General features: G+C 35.1%; 1 protein-coding gene across 8 annotated transcripts in view; it reads right to left on the reverse strand.

Annotated features, from left to right (window-relative positions):
• The window catches only part of LRRC4C (leucine rich repeat containing 4C), a 490,319-nt gene that overhangs the window by 188,516 nt on the left and 280,764 nt on the right, over positions 1 to 21,039 (reverse strand). For all 8 annotated transcript variants that reach the window (XM_079308653.1, XM_079308664.1, XM_079308656.1 and 5 more), the window contains one exon: positions 16,808 to 16,944. The gene's annotated coding sequence lies outside the window, so the exon portion shown is untranslated. The remainder of the gene's footprint in view (positions 1 to 16,807; positions 16,945 to 21,039) is intronic.

A 21,039-nucleotide genomic window follows, 5' to 3' on the forward strand; every position in this document is an offset into this window, starting at 1 on the left:
CTGTTTTGTCATTTTCCCTGCTACTTAATAGTGTTAGCAGATAGTCATTCTCTGACCAATATGTTCAGATTCCCTTCTTCTCCCACTACCTCCAGCTGGTAAATCCCCAGATTATACCTAAATTCCTTTTAGAGGTGTCCTCATGGCAGACTTTATTATTGGATTTCAATCTAGAGCAATTATTCAGAACAAGATCTTTCCCTGCTTTTCCCTGTTGAATGATACCATCAATCTATGCCTAATTATAGCTCTCACACTTTTGAGTGAAGCCTTGTCTAAGAAATAACTTATCATGTTAAAAAGATATGCAGACATATTTTTTTAGGTCTACTTTGGAATAAGAAAAAAAAAGGTACAAGTTTCATGTTTTTGCCATTATTTATCTGCCCTTTACTAACAAATCAGTAAACCTGCTTACTAGAGCTACTTTCATATCCATATATATATATGTATTTGCTCATACTTACTTATATATATTTTGAGATGCCCAGCACATTAACACATACAGACCTTGCAATTTGAAGGTGGAACACAGTATTTGTTTAACACCTTCCTATAAAACTTTTTAAAAGTGTCTCCGAATGTTGTTTTGAAATTGAAATTACTGGAGAGGAAAGAATGCTTACTAGCATTTAATTTAAACAATGAAAAAATGCATAAATTATTTTTAAACAGTATAAAATATTATTTTCACCTTTCTCTGTTTGTAATCAACGTCTTCTTTGTTCATTTAAGTATCTGGGGAATTATTAGGAAGTCATCAAAATGTTCTGTATCACTCACTAAATATTAGATCAGCCTCAAGCTAGAAAATTCAATAAACATTTTCATAACATTTCCAATAGAAATTAAATGCAAACAATATATCTACAGAAAATGCTGAAACAAAAATAAAACACCAAAAGCAGCAGGTCCTCTCTAAAGTGCTACTGGGATTAATGACCTTTTTTTCTATGAAAAAAATCCTTTCAAAAGCAATCAGCTCTACAGACTGTTTAACAGAAATACATTTAGAATGACTGGGAACTAATCAATCAGTCTGAGTGCACAGAAAAATGACATGCTACATGATTTTGACACAGATGACATCACTTTGTGAGCAAAAACATTCAATGGGCTTAGTCCAGCCAATGAGATTGGGGAACTGGTTGCTTTTCTATCTGTGGCACATGTCCAAAGCAGGACTATATTCCTATGACATTTACTGAAGAGCCACTGGAAGTTCTTTATTCAGAAGTACACAGGCATGAAAAACTAAATTTCCAGAGCTTTTATATGCATAATCTGAAAAACCTATGGTTATTTTGTACCAGATTTCCTGTGTGCTTCACATCCTCTCCTAACAAATCAGGTTCATAATAGATAATTTATTATTACTCTCGAGAGTCCAACCAAATAGGGTATGATGTTTGAATCAAAGTGGGGTGCTGAACATGTGCCAAGGAAGGCAGCAAAAGAACTACTTCATCATTTCAGCACTTCAGCCTTCTATTATGATTGCATTGGCACCTTTCCTAATGTATAAGTGAATTTAATCTGCAGCAGTGCTATACGGAAGGTGTGCTGTATGAACCCTGAATTTTAATGTAAAACATTCTGGATAATTTTCCACACACTATATGGAAATTAGTGAAGTTCACACACTTGGCTGCCTCTAAATCTGAAAATGTCACAGATCTGCACGAAGAGTTGAGCAATTCTGAAAATTAATGACTGCCACATATGGCCATAAGATATTCCTAGTGAGTTAGTGACTTCAGGTTAGTGACTTCAGCTATAGGAGATATTTAAGTCTGCAGCAAACCTACAGTTCTTTTCAAAGTTACCTAACACCCAATGCTCAAGAGAACAAACACAGAATAGCTACAAATACAAGATTATTCCACCTTTCCTTATTTAATCTACAGTTTTTCATCAAAATCACCAACAGAACCTTAAGTCTTGAGGCCATTGGCTTAACTCTCACTTTCCTCTGTAAGACCTGTTTCAGCTTTACCCTCTCTTTTTATGGAGACGAGAACAGCTGTGAGGGTAAGGGAAAATTAGCATTTCAAAAGTTGTAATACAATTATTTGGTTGTAATCACTTCCATTTTACAATCTCCAGCATTTTCTTTCCATCCCTCTGACCCCATCACATTCTTTCTTATATCCTCTGCCAGACTGTCTCACTCCTGTGTATCATATTTAGGTTATCATCTATGTTACAAGATACATGATAGCCTATCAATAGAAAACATTTCATAATATTTTAGATAACACTTAAAATGCATAGAGGACCAAATGTTCTATCCTAGCACCCTAGCTCACATCATCCTAAAGTTAAAGAGTTATTAACAGGTAAGTAAATAAATAGAAAACCACATAAAACTAGATCTTTTGTAAATAAATGGTTTCACTTCACCCCAGACCAACAATTTCACTGTTATTTCAGTCTCCAGCTGCCCCATCACCAATGCCCCTCTGCCCACCCCACATTCCTCTCAAGCTGCCTCATGACCAATTTTGTAAAACAGTTCATCTCCACAGTTTGAAGTGGACTGCAGCACTTAGGAACCCTCTCTCTTGGCTGGTGGCTCAGTGGATATCTCAGACTGCAGTCATATCTCCAGAAATGGAAGATCAGAGGAGTAACTTAGCAGTCTTAGTTCCCAAAGCAAGGCCTTCTCTAGCAACTCTCCAAAAGAGAACTACATACACAGCAGAGGTACATTACTCCTGTAACTCTTTTCATACTAACAAAATTCAATCCTGAGAGATGACCAACCTTGCATAGAAGCTGGTGGGTATAATGCTTGAGCTACCTTATGACCTGTTAACATCAAGCCTGGTGGGTCAGTTGTATCATTTAATAAGCACATCTTTAAATATTTCATCAACAAAAGAAAGAAAAATAAAATTAAAATTGAAAGATTTTTGTTGTTTGGGCTGTTGTTTTGTTGTTGTTTTTTTTTTCCTTCAACAGGGAACAACCAGCATTTTAACAAAAGAATCCAGTATTGAAATATTTGTATATGTCTGTACATAAAGAAAGCAAATCATAGGTTATCAGCTTGGATATGCCACGCTTCATCTGATCATTGCTAGATGTGAGCAATGAAAACAGAGTTAATGTTCCATGGAGAAAGCAGAAGTGACAGTAATGCCCAAGAATGGACTTTTACACAAAGAACTCACTGGAAAAGCTCAAATGTCAAGTGTAACAGAAGTTTGCATTACTTCAGGTTTTTGACTTATGGCCCATGCTTCCTTTTTTCCTACCCATACAAACATATGCAGTAGCACAACTTAAAATCTGGTTTAGCATAGGACTTTGTTTTTAATCATTATCTGTAGAGTGAATAAACAGGACTGCCAGTGTGTATGAAAATTCCTTGGAGAAAGTATCTCTTATTCTCTCACCTTCATGGGCACTATGTGCCTCAAGGATGGACAGATCATAGCACAGGCAAAATGCAATTGAACCTTATATTGTTAATGTTACTTGCCTGACCTAGAAAGGGAGTAAATTCCAAAGTAGCTTTCTAGCCTTTGCCTACTCCCTGCTGGAAAAGAATTTGCATTTAAAGCTTCAGCAGATTCCCACAGCAAAGATTGTACTCAGTTTCCCCAAACATTTCATAGGTACTACCCAGCCTGTCTCATCTACCCTAATGCACTATTTATTTATTAAATGCTTTAATTAAAATACTGGAATCTGTAAACAATATGGTCAACCATAACACGGAAAATACATCTGGAAGCAAACATGTTTTCATAATTAAACTAGAATGAGAAATATTTAAAAAAAAAAAATAAACAAAAACCAAAAGACAAAAAAACCCCCAAAAAACAAACAAAACAAAAAACCAACCAAACCAAAAAAACCATACAAAACCAAAACCAGTGCAAAAAACAAAACCAGAATTCTCCATAAACTGAATTACATCTGTTTACCAAATACACCTCTGTAACTAAGGCTAAGGTGGTGGGCTCACAGGCTTTAAAACATAGCAGAATTTAATCCTTCTTTTATAAATGTCTATGACCTATTAGAAATCACGGGCCTGATTTTCAGAGATACTGAGCCTGTCTCTTCCATTTACTTTACCCTGAGATGTGTGTGCTCAGTCAACTCTCCTGGAAATCAAAATCCAGTAACTTTACATGATATTAATGGCCAGATCCTCTGCCTTCAAATAAAGTACATTGATTTATATTGGCTGAGGCTGTTTCTCATGCTGTGTTTCTGGATACTGCAGCCTCTCTGCTTACAGTAAAACAGAATAAAAATAAATAAAAAATACAGATATAAGATAGATAAATTAGATAAATTAAGCAATAGATTAAAATAGACATATTAGACTATCACAGCACTGCTCCCTCCCACAGACTCCTCTCCATCCTCTCCTGAAGCTCATGCTGCTGCCTTCTTCATTTGCCTTTGGCAAGCTGCCACTGCCAACTCCTTCTTACTCCCTGGTTTCCAAATGCAGTCAGCCTGACTGGACACAAGCTGACTGCAGGACATTCAAAGCCTTTGCACTGAAATTCTCAGTTCCTTGATCTTGACACACATATGCAAGCTGGCAGTAAACAAAATCAGCCAAATCAGCTATACTGTATCACAAAATTTATTACTTCAGTTCATGATACTGAAATACCAGATTTTCAAAGGTCACTGTTCATGTAGATCTTCCTAATATTCAGCCAATTTATGTGAGAAGAATGTTTCCCTGTCTCACACGGTCTGCATATACACAGCAATTTTTCCTTTTGGAGTTACACACCCAATTGGTACTTAGTAGATTTACCTCTGGTCTAAGGAAATTTGCCTCAGAACAATGTAGCATGATGTGGAAACAATTAAGATTGTCCACTCTATATCTACCAGAGGTTTTCCAGCATCTGATAGTGAACTGACATGACTGAATGATTGCAAGAGACTGTTAAGGACAGAGAATTTTGATGCGTGGTACTGGGATCTCAGACTGAGAGTTTGGGAAATTCCTAGCAGTAATGTGATAACAAGGGACACTGCTGTACATATGACTTCTTGCAAAATTCATTTCTCTATTTGCATGAACTTTACAACTAAAAAAAGAAAAAAAAAAGGTATTTGATTCTGGAAAGAAGAAATGTCAGTTGAGTAAATAGGAATTCTTAAGTCTAGTTCTAATGTATTATATTAAAGTGAGACAGATTCAGACACAAACTCCTGAAAAGCTATGCCAGGAAAAGCTGTTTCTCCCTCAATTCAGAATATGAGTGTGCTAGTGCACTGGAGTGAGATTTTTGTTTGGTCAGATATGCACTTATTCCACTAAATTAGTTCTGCAGGGGTGCAGAGGAGTTTTGTGTGCCAGTGACACATGGAGTTCCTCTGTAAAAAGAATGCTTTTCCACTGCATACCTCTGTTTCAATGAAGGAGAAAGAGAAGATGCAATGTTTTCTGTTTTCCCCTACTTATCATTACTTGTCAAAAGAAAAAAAATCTCCCTTTGTCAAGTCTGTAAATTCTTTCCCCCTCAACAGTAAAGAAAGAAGATACAGAATTAGAAGAATTCCATGACCAGCAAACCAAGTCTGAATTCTCTATTTTTTTTTCTCTTAGACTCATCTCTCTCATCCATGAAGAGGGAGAGTCCTCAAATTTCAGAAAGGAATCTGCCTCAACTTGCTGACACACTTGCCCAACCCCTCTAGAAATGGCTGCTGGTTGTTAGAAATTTTAATTTTGAGTCACCACACTTCCCACTTGAGTTGCCAAAATGATCTTCAAACACTATTGGTAGCCAGCAGCTGAATATTAATTTTTCACTATGCAGATCTTATACCTGTTATCATCCACCACCAATGTATCTACCTCATTTCTGTAACATCTAGCTTTTATGTCCAATTTCACTTCATTTTCTCATTTAACAGGATTTCACTCCCCTACAGTGAATGTTTATATACATAAGGATTTAAATTGGCTGAATTAACTGAGCTAATTTCTGTTTGGTACCACCTATTTAATTTACCTCACACAGTTGTAAAATGAAACAACTCTGTATTTCAACTATGTAAATAAAAACAGAGCAAAAAAATCAACAAACATTAAAATATAATTTTGGTTCAATTCCTTCAATGTTATATAAACAGACATGGTTTTTATTTATAGACTCTGTGAAATTATAAAACTACTTGTTAATGGATTTAAAAAATTTATTTCCATGCTAAAGACTTTGGACCCAAATTCAACTCAAAAAATTACTTAACCCCTTTTTAGGTCTGCAGAGCTAGCAATTCTAACAACTTGAACCCCCAGACTTGAGAAGATATCTCTTCTCAGCATGGATATACTTATAGCCATGTGAGTTTTAGCAGTTGGTCTTTAGTGCTGTTTCAGTTGATGATTCATTTATTCTGTAGGTAGAAATAAGTATAGCTAATGAGATCACAGAAACATTCTGACAGCTTTGATGTGAATACAATCCCTATATTAAGAGCAGTGTGTGGAGGAGTAAAGGGTGGGATGTTCTCACTTGTAATTTGAAATAAGTTTGGTGGATCTCAGCATAGTGCATAGCAGACTGATGTTCAGAAAAATCACCAGTCAAACTAAAATGGGCACCATTCTTAGCAACAGCAGCAAAAAATAATGATTAAATGGGCACAGTTAGATCAAAACACACTTGCCATGCATTTGCTGAAGGGAAAGTGTCTCTGAAAATTTGATATCAGTCCTAGCTGTAAAATGAAACCATGGTCAAGTTTTAATGAGAAATAATTATAGTTTCTAAAATATAAGTAATAAATTTTCAGATGGCTTGAATCTGCCCTGCTCTACTGACTTCAGGGAAGCTGTGTTATTTTCCAGAAAGTTTTCAAAAATATAAGCAGTTACCTACCACTTAAACATTTTATTTCTTCTTGCATGCTTATGCTAATTCAATGGTGTTTTTCACTCTGAGGAAAACCCCTAAGAAGCTATTATGGTCCTTCACCCATGAACTACTCTGCTAATGCCAGTTTCCTGAGGTACACAGTATATATCTTGCAGCCCCCACTAGGAAGTACTAGTGGTACAAGGATCAGAGATTTTGTGATCTTTTTTTATAGAATAAAATAAAAGCACACATTTTATGTAACCACTATCATCCACCACAAAATGAGTGAGCATCATGGTGGCATGAAAACTCGTTTTCATATCTTAATGAAAAGGAGACTAAAGGTAGAAAAAAAAAAGCGTTCCAGTTTTACTCTCCATACTCTTCAAAAATTCCAATAATGACATGAAAATTTTAATGTGATGCAAACATTTCATCAATTAATAAAAAATAATTAATCAATATTAATACATTATTTCATTCTTGAGCTTGTCACCCTTCCATCTTTCTAACTAACAGCACTGGAGAGAGGGGAGATGTTTGTTTTCTTGTGTGCGGAATCTAGGGGTTTTTAAAATCATGATTCATTTTTCTTTATCTGTACCCAGTAACAATGAGTCTAAAATACTTAACATCTTCAGTGAGAAGCTAGGAGGAAGAAACCTTCTAAGCTCTCTCAGGAGTGACAGGAGTGGGAATAGAACTGAAGACACCTTGGGCAAATGAAGCAGACACACTGATCAGCCCCAGATGAGACGCAACTAGCCTTGTCTCCCTCTTCCTCACATTTGGATCCACTTTGATAGCATGACAGCTAAAAGCCATTGCCACAATCCACACCATGACAAAACTTGCAGTTTTGTTATTTTCCTCTCATGCTTCTTCTTTTCCTTTGGAACACTCTGATTCCCTATTATTCTAAATATAGGAACCTTTCAATTGCAATGAATTGCATAAAAATCAAGCAACACTGGATCAAACTGAGATCTAACCTGCATCTGTGATTGTAAAGGGGGTGGGGGGAAATAGAAATAAAAATAATAAAAATAAAAATAAAAATAAAAATAAAAAGGCAAAGCCTGCAGTTTTAGAGAAGTAAGTGTAATGAACCTAAATTTTGCTTTGTAAAATCATTTAGGAAGCACAGGTTGTTTACTAAGCTAAAGTTCCATAAAGCCAATCCTTAATCTACATCTATTAAATTTTTACATATCTAACAAAACTGAGCATGCAAATGCAAAAGCTGAACAAACGCGTTCATTTCATCCCCATGATCCCACCTGCTTGTTACTCTGAAAGGAGTGCTAATGTTAAAAAGCTGCACACAGCTTCTCAGTAATTAGACTCAGCTTCACAGTCAGTCTTTATTTCCTTGTACCACCGGAGGCTAAAGGATTGAATGTAGCCTAATTCAATGAGAGGGCAATTCCTCAGAGCACTAGAAAGACAATAATTAAAGAATACTGGCTTGAACTAGGTCCATACACAGAATACCTCATACATTTGTTGTGAAGGACAGATGACAGAGAGTGAGGAGCTGGATGCCATAAGTCCAAAAGTGAGTGAATACAGTGCTGAATTTCACAGAACCACAGTGAAATTACTTTCCTTCACTCTTCTCTCTCTGCTTTTTGATTTTTTTAATTGTTTTATTATATAAGGCATGCATTTTGCTAGATCTATAGCTCTGTTCTATTCTATTGCTGAAATAATCTCATGAGTGATTTTCTCAGTCATACTGGCAGTAATCTAGAAAAATCACTACAGCAAATATTAAGGTTTAAGTTCCTTATTTATTTTTACAAAGGTTTTTAAAAAACCAAAATTCTTATGGCCCAGATCTGTAAGGCTGTAGGAATTTGAGAATTTTCTATCAATGCAATTAATTGCTAAAGAAGCACAGACGTATCTAATGCCATCAACTATTTCTAAGAACCCTAACCATACTGAGCAAGCTCTCATTTGGTAAGAAATAGGAGGAGCCAAATTAATAACTAAAAAAAGAATACTAAAATATAATGGAGCACTGAATTTTGATATTAACATGAAATACAAGACTGTATTATGAGGATTTCTCAAGTAATATGGTACAGATGATTTAGACATAAAAAGTGTTGTGGATTGAAACCTTACATCTGGAAACAAGACAAGTAGATTAGTAGACACTAAAATATTTCTATAAAGAAAGAGTTCAGTATTCTTTCAGGCATATAAATTTCACAAAATTCAAATCAGTAATTTGTTATTTTTAAATTCAATTTGTTGCTGTTATCCATATTCCTAAAAAAAAAAAAAACAAACCCTGTAACTTTCATATATGAGTTCCATAGCAGAAAAATTCATCATAAAGCCTGATGGATAGGTGAATTATACTAGATAATTAAACTGTAGGTCAGTGAATTCAAGATAGTTAAAATAATTTAAACCATATAGAAAGACTGACTTCTGAAATGAAGGTATTCACAAGCTTATCTATTAGCAGTCACCAAATTTCCCAAATCAATGCAGCTTATGTAAAAATTAGAAACAAAAAAATCTCTATCAGCAGTGAACAATGAACAGTGGTACTAATTCTGATGACAGCCATGGTAAGAAGTTGTTCCTGTAGCACAGGTGCAGATAAGAGCTGCATCATGGTAACTTTTTATAAATACAGATGAGCTGGACAGTAAATGCTGAGCAACAAGAACACAGCAACACAGTAGTCAAAGTACAGGAAGCTACCACTCTAGAGAACAATGGATCTCTGTACACCACCAGTTTGCACATCAAAGGAATCCATTCCATGTACCATGAAAAGAAAAGTTGTAAAGAGACCTTTTGAAGAAGTCAGCTATAAAGATATTTGTGACAAATTCATCGAAAACATAAAAGTTGGTCTGCGAGGAAAACCTGTAAGGGACAAAAAATACCCCCAGGAGATAACTTCATGCTAACAAAAACATGCTGCATTTTCAAATGCAGGCTAGTATATTTGGTAAAGTAGGGGCAATTTTTTTTCCAGGCACAAACAAGCAGTTGTTTGATAGAGAGACACAATACAGTACCTGAATTCCAAATAAAGGTTAGTATGGCTAATCAAATAATTTGCCAGCATTATTATCACATGCAGTCTTCAAACTATTTTCTTCCATAAATCTCTGCATATCACAAATATTTTCATATTTCTTTATGCAGTTAATCGGCTACACGTTAATATATATTTCTGAAGTTAATTACAACAGAGAAATGAGCAGGTCAATTAGAGTTAGATGGCAAAGACATAGTTGGAAATCTGTATTTCTCTGTGTGCAAAATAGTTAATAGTCACCCTAACTCCTGCTATACTTTCTTCTGCTTACATGCTTTAACAGCTATGCAGTTGCATCAATAACAGGACTCAACTTTTATTTCCTCTTTCTGATCCTAAAAGTCAAGTACATTCCAGCTGCACTTAGAGCTAACTTGTTGGCAAAAATAACTTTTGACATATGAATATCCATCATTCAGAAGCTGGTGTGATCGCCACTACCATTAAAAAAAATTAATGATCAATATTTTTCATAATTCTATATGTGACAAGAACTGAAAAATCTAGAAGGAAAAAGTGAGCTTCTGGCTACTTCAATCAATCACTCTTTAATACAGAACTTCCTTAAACATATGCTAATTTGAAATATGCTTTTATATAGTATATGAAATATACAGAAACATGTTTTATTTATCCATAACAGTATCCATATATAAAAATATAGGAACTGACTCCCTGAAATGCTTACTGCCTTAGCTTCCACCAACTTTGGATTTTCAAGAAGTCAACACAGCTGGAAATCAAGTCAATGGCTCCAATGCATAACCTCCTAAAACTAATACATCCTCCTAGAAGATTCAGGCATTTGCTCAGGGTAGGAAGTTTTTTCTCTATTTCACTCACAAGCCCTTATATTCCCTAATCCAAATTGAATCTTTTTTTTTTACAGTTAAAGTAATACATGAGCTTATTGAGGTTTTACTGACCCAGTAGGCTCTAAAAAAAATCCCTGATGCTTTCTTGGCACTTGCTATCACTTGTGACCTTTATTTTCTAAGAAGGATTATTATTACTGCCTTGCATTCTACAGTTCCCTACAGGATATCACCAGCCATATGTCAGCCTTGCTCAGGGGGTTCTCATATACAACTCAAACAATTTTTACACCTATTTCTAGTGTTCACTGAAAATTACGACCATTTCTTTCTGTATTAATTTCTATTGTTTTAATTGAATTGTGAGCTTCTAACATGCAGTTAAACACAATAACTTATATAAAATACAGAGACCTTCTGGTATCAGTAATTTAAGAACTTAATTTTCATTAAATTGCACACATGAAGTCAGTTATGTGAATCAAGACAGCAGAAGATAATATTTTCAAAGACCTTTCTAGTCTTGCAATTAATCATTTGATCATATACCATTTTGTGTGATGTTCCTATGATAATGCACTTAACCATGAAGCTTTGATCTTCCCTCATACCCACCACTTTGCTCATTAATTCACCTTCACAGTCTATAATACTGTCTCATAAGCCATGACAGAAACTCATATGTTTTATATTTATTTCAGCAATCTTCACTTCCATGATGTGGAAAATTTTCACTCCTCAGCTTTTAAGTTTTGGTATCACAAAATTTTGCAGCATTGGAAATACAAAGGGTTGTGGGTAAAAAAAGGGAAGAAATAAAAGAGATGCATATATGAAGGAGAAAGGTGTTATCCATTCAAATGGTTTGGATCTCAAATTGTAAAATATCTATATGCAGACCAATAAGAAAAACAAAAATCATAAGATTATTTTGACTACTTAATTATATTACATTCCAAGATGGTGTCTCTAATCATATCTAGGTTGGATCATATGGCTATCTTTTTATTGGTTTTGCTTGTGTTTTTGTTTTTTTGGTTTGTTTTTTTTTTTAACTGTGGTGAGGGAGCTGTGAATTAAATAAATGGGGTATTATTAAGAACTGCAAAAGTTCTAAACTAATATCAGTGCATTCAGTGGCTTTAGCAGTACTTATCATTTTTCTAAGCAATGTTATTTGATTCCTGGCAAATGGAAACTTGAGAGGAGTCTTCCATAACCACAGTGTCATGTCCTTCCTCAGGGAATTTAGGTTGTAGGAGATTCTAAGTGCAATGTTTGATCAGCAACATAATGACGCAGCTTCACGTGAAAACTACCTGGGCTGGCAACAGGAAGAGTGGAGAGGAAGGGTCACTTGGGTCCCAAAGTTACTGTCACAACACAGGCGATGTAGTGCACAGTGTGGTCCAGGCAATACAGTCCACACTTTGAATCAGAAGCAGAGCTGTCCACAAACTTCATATGCCTTAGGAAACACACAATACCCACAGACTTACACTGAATATTTCAGGCACTGAAGGAAATGAGAAACATGATTGTTGTGTCTTTCAGCTGGAATTGTGCTCAGATTTTCACTTGTGAAAATGTCCTCTTTGATTTCATTAAAATATAGTATGAAGAAAATAAGATAGATGAAAAATACTGATGCTTATAATATTTCCCTCTAATTCTTTTCTTCCAAGATAATTAATTTCAGTATTTACAAGATATCCTCTAATTCAACATACTTTTACATATTGACAGGCATTTGTGTTGTCTTTTAAGTTCAACTATTATAGCCCAATATTTAATTTAAAATGATATGAAGTGAAAAACTGAAACACTCTGGAATATTTCAGAATTCCTCTGCTTTCACATTTCATTGTAATTCAAATACAGTGCAAGCTTTCTAAAGATTTTAAAACCACAATGAGAGACATTGATTCAGCAGTAAATGATATCTCTAAAAAGAAAGAAAGCCCATGGGAAAAGATTTAACCATAAATATATGATGTTTTATGGACCAAGATAAAGTTTTACTGTTCTCCAAGGTTACTAAGACAGTTCAAGAGAACATAATCCCACGATTACATCAGTGTAAAGTGCCAGCAGAAACAGTGAGCCAGACTCCAAGCAGAAAGTAGATTCACCTTTCTGCAGATGAACAGTAAGAAGCAGGTGTCATCAGCTACTGGCTGCAAGAATTTATATTATCTTCCAAAAATACCTTCACTTGCTGATGACAGGTCAGTTCTTTGAGGACTGAGAACTTTCAGCCAGTTCTTCACGTTCTGCAATAACTGGAATAGCATTCCTCTTGAATGTCACATAAGGTGACAAAAAAGTGTTCCAAATATTTTAAATATATTTGCTTTAGCTTTTTTATTTTGACATTTGGACTTCTATACTTTTGCTATTTTTGACCTCCTGCTTTGGTCACACAGTAATTAGTTTCTTCCTGCTTCAAAGTATGAGAAGCTAAAGAGTACCAGTAACCACTAGTAGTGAAATTTTTAACATTTCTCACCTAAGAATAGAAGCTGTTACTAAAATAGCTGCTGCTTGAAATTTAGCCAGTTAGAAAACCCTATGCAGGACAGATTATTTTCCAAGAAGTTGAGGATTTATGAATTTATGGATCTGAGGCTACCATTTCACAGATTTTTCAAGCATCAGCCTTTAAGCATGGCACATTCATAGCCAATCAGATCCTTTGGAACACATTAAAGCCTAAATATTGACAATATTTTTCATACTTTATAGCAGAGGATTTTGAGGACTATACAATCTGGATTACAAAATCATAAAGATGCAAAGTATTGAGCCATTATTTTCAATTGATGTTCAATACACAAAGCCTGCAGAACTTCAAGCATTATATCTGCTTTTCTGACAGTGCATTTCTTCTCATACTTTTCCTGGGGAAAAGTACCAAGAATATTTTGCTGATGCAGATGACAAACTGTGAAAGGACAAAGTTTCAGCAGGTCCAATTCATTACCTTATGTGAGCATAATTTTTTTTTTTTTAAATGCTGTTGATATGTCACATGTTGATGGATTAAAGCAGCCATTATTTGGAATATTTGCCTTCTGCTCCTTCAAAAAAGGTTAGTTATCTAGACTTTGAGATGCATACTGGAATTTGACCCATAATAACACAATTACTAAGGCACCTCTCTTTATCTCCTAAGTGATGGAAGGTATAGCTCAGCCTAAGGGCCTTCTGAGACATATTTGAAAATATTTGCTCCATTGTAAATAAATTATAGATGGGTCGAGTCTTTCAGAAAGGAGATTAGTTTTACATAAGCCCATTGCTGTTCAAAAGATAGATATTCAAAAGATAGATTATATTAAAAAAAAAATTCAGATTTAATACCTTGCAATTCCTCAAGTCACATGAGCTGAAGAAGGTAAAGTTACTTATTGCTGTAAAGACTTTAATAAAGGAATTTTTGCTAAAGTACATATGATGTATCTGAATTGTTTTGCATTAAAATCTGACATAAATTCCAATTTTTGTGTCCATCAAAATAAAATATGTTTAAACACAGACATTATTTAAACCTAATCTGCCCATGAAAAAAAATGGCAATATCAAAACAAGTGTATTTAGAGTACAGTATTTTAAATGCTATAGGCTTGTGCAATTTATGTCCAATATTAGAAAATAAGTTTTGTTGCTCCTGAAGGATGTGCAAACCTACCATTTGAGGTGGAGAGGGGAGGGAGGGAAAAAAAAAAAAAAAAAAAAGAGAAAAAAAGATTACTGCTGTAATACATCCTTTCATTATCATGGCAAGCTGTGGTGGGCTGACCCTGGCTGGATACCAGCTGTCCCTGAAGCCTTTCTATCCCTCCCCTCCTCAGCTGGACAGGTGGATCTGCTCCATCACAGGCTGCAGGGAAATCTCTGCTCTGCTGCCCAGAACACCTGCTCCCTCTCATTCTTCACTGACCTTGGTGTCTGCTGAGCTCTTTCCTTCATGTATTTTCTCTTGTCACTGCTGCTGCCTGTTGTGCAGGTGGGTTTTTTTGTATCCCTTTCTTAAAAATGCAATCTCAGAGGCACTCCCACTGATGGGTCAGTGGCGGGTCCATCCTGGACCCCAACTGCATTGGCTCCATCAGACACAGAGGGAGTCCCTGGCAGCTTCCCACAGAAAACACCCCTGGAGCCCTCCAGCTACCACAACTCACTGTGCAAACCCAATACACAAGCCTGGGAATTTCTAAGTTTGTTCAGAAGATAACAGTATGGATAATTAGATAATATGAACACCATCTAAGCCATTTGTGCTTCATCGGGCATTATAAAAACTTGTGCATTTCAAGCAGAGGTTTATGGAATGTTAATTTTAATCCACACACAACAGTTCTCTTCTGCAGTGCAAAAAAGTAATCCCAGAATGTATTTTTAAAAATATTTCAGTAAATATAAGACTAACAATGATACTACCTGTACCCAGACATATGATTTGAGTAATTTTTTATTATAGCCTAAAAGGTTCCTGGTAGAATCACTCAGCAAATATTATTAAAAGAACAAAACAAAAACAAACAAAACACACAGAAAAGCACCACCAAAACAGAAAAATCAAAACTGACCAACCAGAAATACCCATCCAATAACAAAAACCTGAAACTCTAAGACATATAAAATGCATGAGCAGAATTCCACCCTGCAGGTGGTGAACAGATTGGAGATAGGAATTCTCAGAGACAAGTGGCAGGAACAGAAGAAATGCCTATAGTGCTATGTTAGTTTTAGCTCTTTTTTTCCTACAGAGAAGAAAACACAAAGGACTTAATAACACCTCAGACAGGTCTACATCCATGACTCTGTCACATTTATTCTGAAAATTTAGTTTCTATCTTTAATTTGCATTTAAATTAATATCAACTAATGAAAATGAATTCTAATTTAGTTCATCACCATAAGTTCTCCAATTGCATTGCATCAACACACCAAAAACTTTCTCAAAACACCTCTCAGCAGTCTTCAAAACATGACAGTCATCACTGTCCATTAATTTCTATTAGCATTATTAGAAAAGATGGTAACATTCTACTATAAGGTATACTAAAAATTGCACTTCAGAAAAATGATTTTGTATGTTTGAAAATACTAAAAAGAAAACAAATTATGCTTTATCATTCTTTAGAAGAAAACATTTTTTTCTTTGATTTATACATATTGTCTTTCTTTGGGGGGAAAGGAGATAATTTTAAAAATCCTGGTATTATACTATCATAATTTCTAATTTTGTTAGAATTTGAATCTTTTTTTATCTTGAAAGTTTTTTTTTTAAGATCTGGATGGTTATGGAACTCAAAACACAAAATAATTCTCACTGATAACATACTAGTGTGTAGGATAAAGTCTCAAAAAATGCTAATACAAGGAAAAATGAAAAATCAAAACTAATTCTTGACCTCCAAAAAGTTTCAAAATCTATCTAGCTACATGAAAAAATGAAAATGTAAAATTCCCTTTCCAGTGCTGTTAGCCATCAGAATTCCCTTTTCACAATCATGATTGCACAAAAAAGGCAAGAAAGTGAAAAATCAGATTGAAAAAATGTTCTGTACCTTAAATTTCTCTCATGATTTGGTATTTCTCTATAAAAATACAAAATACAGGACTGTGCTCCTGTCAACACACACTGTTCTAATGTTCTAATAAAAAGATCCATGCTTATTGCACCCCAAACCCCTTGGACTGCACACAGATCTCTCTGACTGTTAATGATTAATGCTTAGCTTTACTTTACACATTAAGCACAAACATTCAACTACAAGACTGACATAGATGAGTTGCAATAAATTCATTCCCTATAATTTGTGCTGCTATCAGTGGAGAGCCTATAGTTGCAAACTTAAAAGCCATTTTGAGATCTGTCATAAACATTGATCACCAATTATCCATTTATAAACTTTTTTTTTTTTAATAAAACCCTGTGTGAATATAGGAAAAGTTATAAATTAACAGGCAAGAACAAAGTTTGATAGAAGGTAATAGCAGGACTTAACAGACACACAATATCAATGAATAAAAGAATGGAAGGAAAGTTATTATCAGTTTACCTGTCCTTAGTAATTCATGGCACAGTTATTTGTCCTTCATGTCAAAGTGTTATGTATCTATCTTCTCAAAAGATACGCTGTCTCTTAGGATATGTCCATATTAATCTCCATTGCACATTCCTTTGTTTTCTGGCAACCTGTGCATGTTGAGAAGGGGAAAAGAAAAACCCAAACATTTCATGGTGTGGTGTGTCTCATACTGACAGAGCATGATATCATGTGCTTTAGAATGAACATAAAATCTTGTGAATAATTATGAAGCAGAAACTCCTCAAGTGGAGGCAGTTGAAATTTCTATGGCAGACCACCTAAAACATACAATCTATAAACAAAGAAAATGATAGAGAATTAATCTCGTTTTAACTAGGAGTTATATTTTGTTTTGAGTCTCTTAATCAACAATAATTTTAATAATATTGTGGAACCTATTCATGAGACATCACAAAGTGGGTAGTTTAGGTTACAGTCATTACCCTATTCACCAGATAAATATTTGCCAATGCACACCAGCACTCAATGACAAAGAAAAATCATTATCCTTTTCTGAACTGCATACATTGAAATGAAGCTAGTTGTTTTATTGTGGGTTGGGTTTTGCCAATTCTTATGGCATTTTATAGCACTTGGCAGGAGCAGTACATTCCAGGCCAAATGTCCAATGCTAGGAATCACCTAGGAACTTGGGAATTCTTTGTGCAGAGACAGTCTCTGACACTGGAGCTACTTCCTGACAGGAATTATATGCAGATACCACCACCATGACATACATATATCTTCCCTACTAACTGCAGACCTGAGCTCTGAACAGCATTTTTTTTTTAGCTCCTAGGACAAGTTTTCATCATTCTGATTCCATGTGTGACAGTCATTAATGGTTGCTTATATATTTTATAATTCTGGAGCTACTTTATAGTAGCCATAGTGACTTTATAGTAGCAGTCACTCTGCCAAGGAAAATAAAATTTCTAAGGTGTGTACTACATCAAATTTGCACAATGTAGTTATTCAAATACCTGGAAATATAATTTCTCCTTTGAAGTAAAAAAAAATCTGATAGTAAATAGGGAGACCTCTAATTAATCAGCAGATCACAGACATATCTGACAAATTCATGTCAAACATCAAATACTTCCACAGAAAATATGAAAACACTTAAATACCAGAGGAATCATTTCTTCTGTGTTCAGAGGCAAAGTATGAAGGAAAACTCAGGGACAAAAATACAGTAACATTCTTTAATTTGAGGTATGATAATATTTGCAGTTTCTCCTATGCATCATACAAGCTATACACATAAAATACTTCTGAATTACTAAAATGGATGTATGCAGAAAATAGGCAGTGTGAAAATGAAAGGAATGTTTTGAACATTTCTGTCTTGCTTTCTCCTAAGAGTGACTTTCTACCCCAAAGATACATTATCAATTGCCTTTATTAACTCAACTATCCAGTGATTTATCCAGTGATCCAGTGGATTTATTAATTAACTGCAAATGGTCTCTGCTGACTGTTTTCTATAAGAAAGATTAGCTTTAGCACCTAAAAAAGCAAAATCATTATTTAAAACTTAACTAAAGGGTTCTAATAGTTTCTTATGATAAGAAAGAATTTCTATTTGGGCACAGATGTTAAAAATATATTCTTTTTCATATTTATGAAATATAAAAATAGAAATGGAAACATACTGAACCTTATACAAAAATTATAATAACACAATATATAGGAAATAGAATATAAAAGTTAAAAAGTGTTGTTCTTTAAAGCAGGAAAAAAAATGCTTTATACATACACCTACACCACTGATATATTATTCATCTTCCATAATAAATGAGAATAATCAGGGGACAAAAATAGACACAAGAGAGAAAAACCCATCAGACACATTCACAGTCACAGATTATACCACAGCTTAATTTACTATTATATAAGGGAAAACTAAAAAAATCACAGCTGTTCTGAAACTTAATCACTGGATCATTTGAAAAGTTCATTGCAGAAAGTGGTTTTTCTCCTGTGCTGCATGAAGATCAGAAATTTGCCTTATTGTACCAATAAAACTGTGAGAACCACTCTGTCAAAAAACAGAAGGTCCATATAATCTTACAAATTACTAGATTTTAAATCAGCCTCAAATATATTGCCTGCCATCAGTAGTTTATCCTTCCCAAGGATGACACAAACTACCTTTGCCAGTAGTAGATAAAGGGATCAGTTGACATTCCAGTCTGCAAACTAGATCACTTTTCTCCTTTGTATAGAGACAGTGAAAATTATTCTATAATTACAGATGTAACAACCACCTCATAATAAATTATTAAGGTAATTCTTCAATAAAAACTTTTCTTAATCTGATTTGTGTTTTTTAATATATCAATCAATTAGCCCTTAATCTTAATTCAACTTTACTAGTAGTTAGCTGAGGTATTTCAACAACCACAGAGTTCACACTCACATGAGCCCTGGATATGTGCTAACTACCATCAGTCAATTCCTCTTTTGCTTTCAAACACAATTCAGGGAAATGGATGTTGGAACAGATACTGGTGACAGAGGGACTGACTGCAGAGATTCTGTTTCTAATTCACCGGTAAATTTAAAATGGATCACCAAGGGCAGAAATGGACCTAATGCTTAGAAAAGCACTGATCATAAGGATTTTATCTTTTGGCCAATGTTTTCCATCTCTAAAATGGCAATGTAATTCATTGTCCTGCATTTTGGCCACAATAACCCCCTGCAACGTTACAGGCTGGGGACAGTGGCAGGACAGTGTCCAGGCAGAAATGGACCTGGGGGTGCTGGCAAACAGCGACTGAACATGAGCCAGCAGTGTGCCCATGTGGCCAAGAAGGCCAGAGGCATCCTGGCCTGGATCAGGAATAGTGTGGCCAGCAGGAGCAGGGAGACCATTCTTCCCCTGTACCCAGCACTGGTGAGGCCACACCTTCAGTGCTGTGTCCAGTTCTGTCCCCTCAGTTTAGGAAGGATGTTGAGATGCTTGAGCACATCCAGAGGAGGCAAACAAGGCTGATGAGGGACCTGGAACACAAACCCTGTGAGGAAGGGCTGAAGGAGCTGGGGTTGTTCAACCTGGAGAAAAGGAGACTCAGAAGTGACCTTATAACTCTCTACAGTTCCCTGAAAGGTGGCTGTAGTCAGGTGGGCTGTTTTCTTTCACCAGGGAGCAACCAACAGAATCAGAGGACAGAGTCTCAAGATGTGCCAAGGGAGATATAGGCTGGATACTAGGAATAAGTTTTTCACTGAAAGAATAATAAAGTATTGGAATGATTTATGTGGGGAGGTGGTAGAGTCACCATCCCTGGATGTGTTTAAAAAGACTGGATGTGGCACTTGGTGCCATGGTCTAGTTGAGGTGTTAGGGCATGGGTTGGACTTGATGATCTTTGAAGTCTCTTCTAACCTAGTTATTCTATGATTCTGTGATCATATACTTTATATTGTATGTGTAAACAATAGAGAGAACTATTTATAAAATGCATATAACAATGAAAACAATCTTATAAAGATGTCTTCATAATAAAAGTAATTACAGCACTAATCGATAATCCTTCTATTGTTAAACAAGTATGATATTATTATTGCCACAGAGGAACTGCCTGAAGTATAAATACAATTACATGTTATGATTAATTACTGAACAATTTTCATTCTGTGTTTGGGAATCACTGAGAATCTTTGAGGTAGGAAGGGATCTATGAAGACCATCTAATCCAAGGTTTAAAAGGTGTGTAATGTTTTGAGGATGTGCTAAACTAAGCATTGATGTATCTTTTTCTCATCCTGCCTCTAACATCACAGAATCTTATTTCCTGATCATGTTCCTACTATACAATGGCCACTGAAGAAAAGACTGATCTTTCATCTACTAGTAGCACAGTATTCTGTTGTTAAAACATTCTATTACATTTCAGCAATATTATATATATATTATAGCACCTGCCAGTGCCTAAAAACTTTAAATTATTTTTGACCCTTTAATTTCAAATTCTGTTTGGGTTTTATTTTCTGACAGTTTGTCAGTGTAAGTATCACTCCTTTCCATTTTCTCTTTTGAAAACACAGTCTGATGTGATTTCTCTCTATCCACAGCAAAGATTACATGGTTATGAAAGGACAAATTCTCTCATCTCTCATCATATTGTATTTAAATAAAACCTTCTTTTGTAGTCCTTCTCGTCCCTCACAGAAATCGCAAGAGCAAATTATTT

Source organism: Erithacus rubecula (assembly GCF_903797595.1).
Source record: "Erithacus rubecula genome assembly, chromosome: 6".
NCBI lineage: Eukaryota > Metazoa > Chordata > Aves > Passeriformes > Muscicapidae > Erithacus > Erithacus rubecula.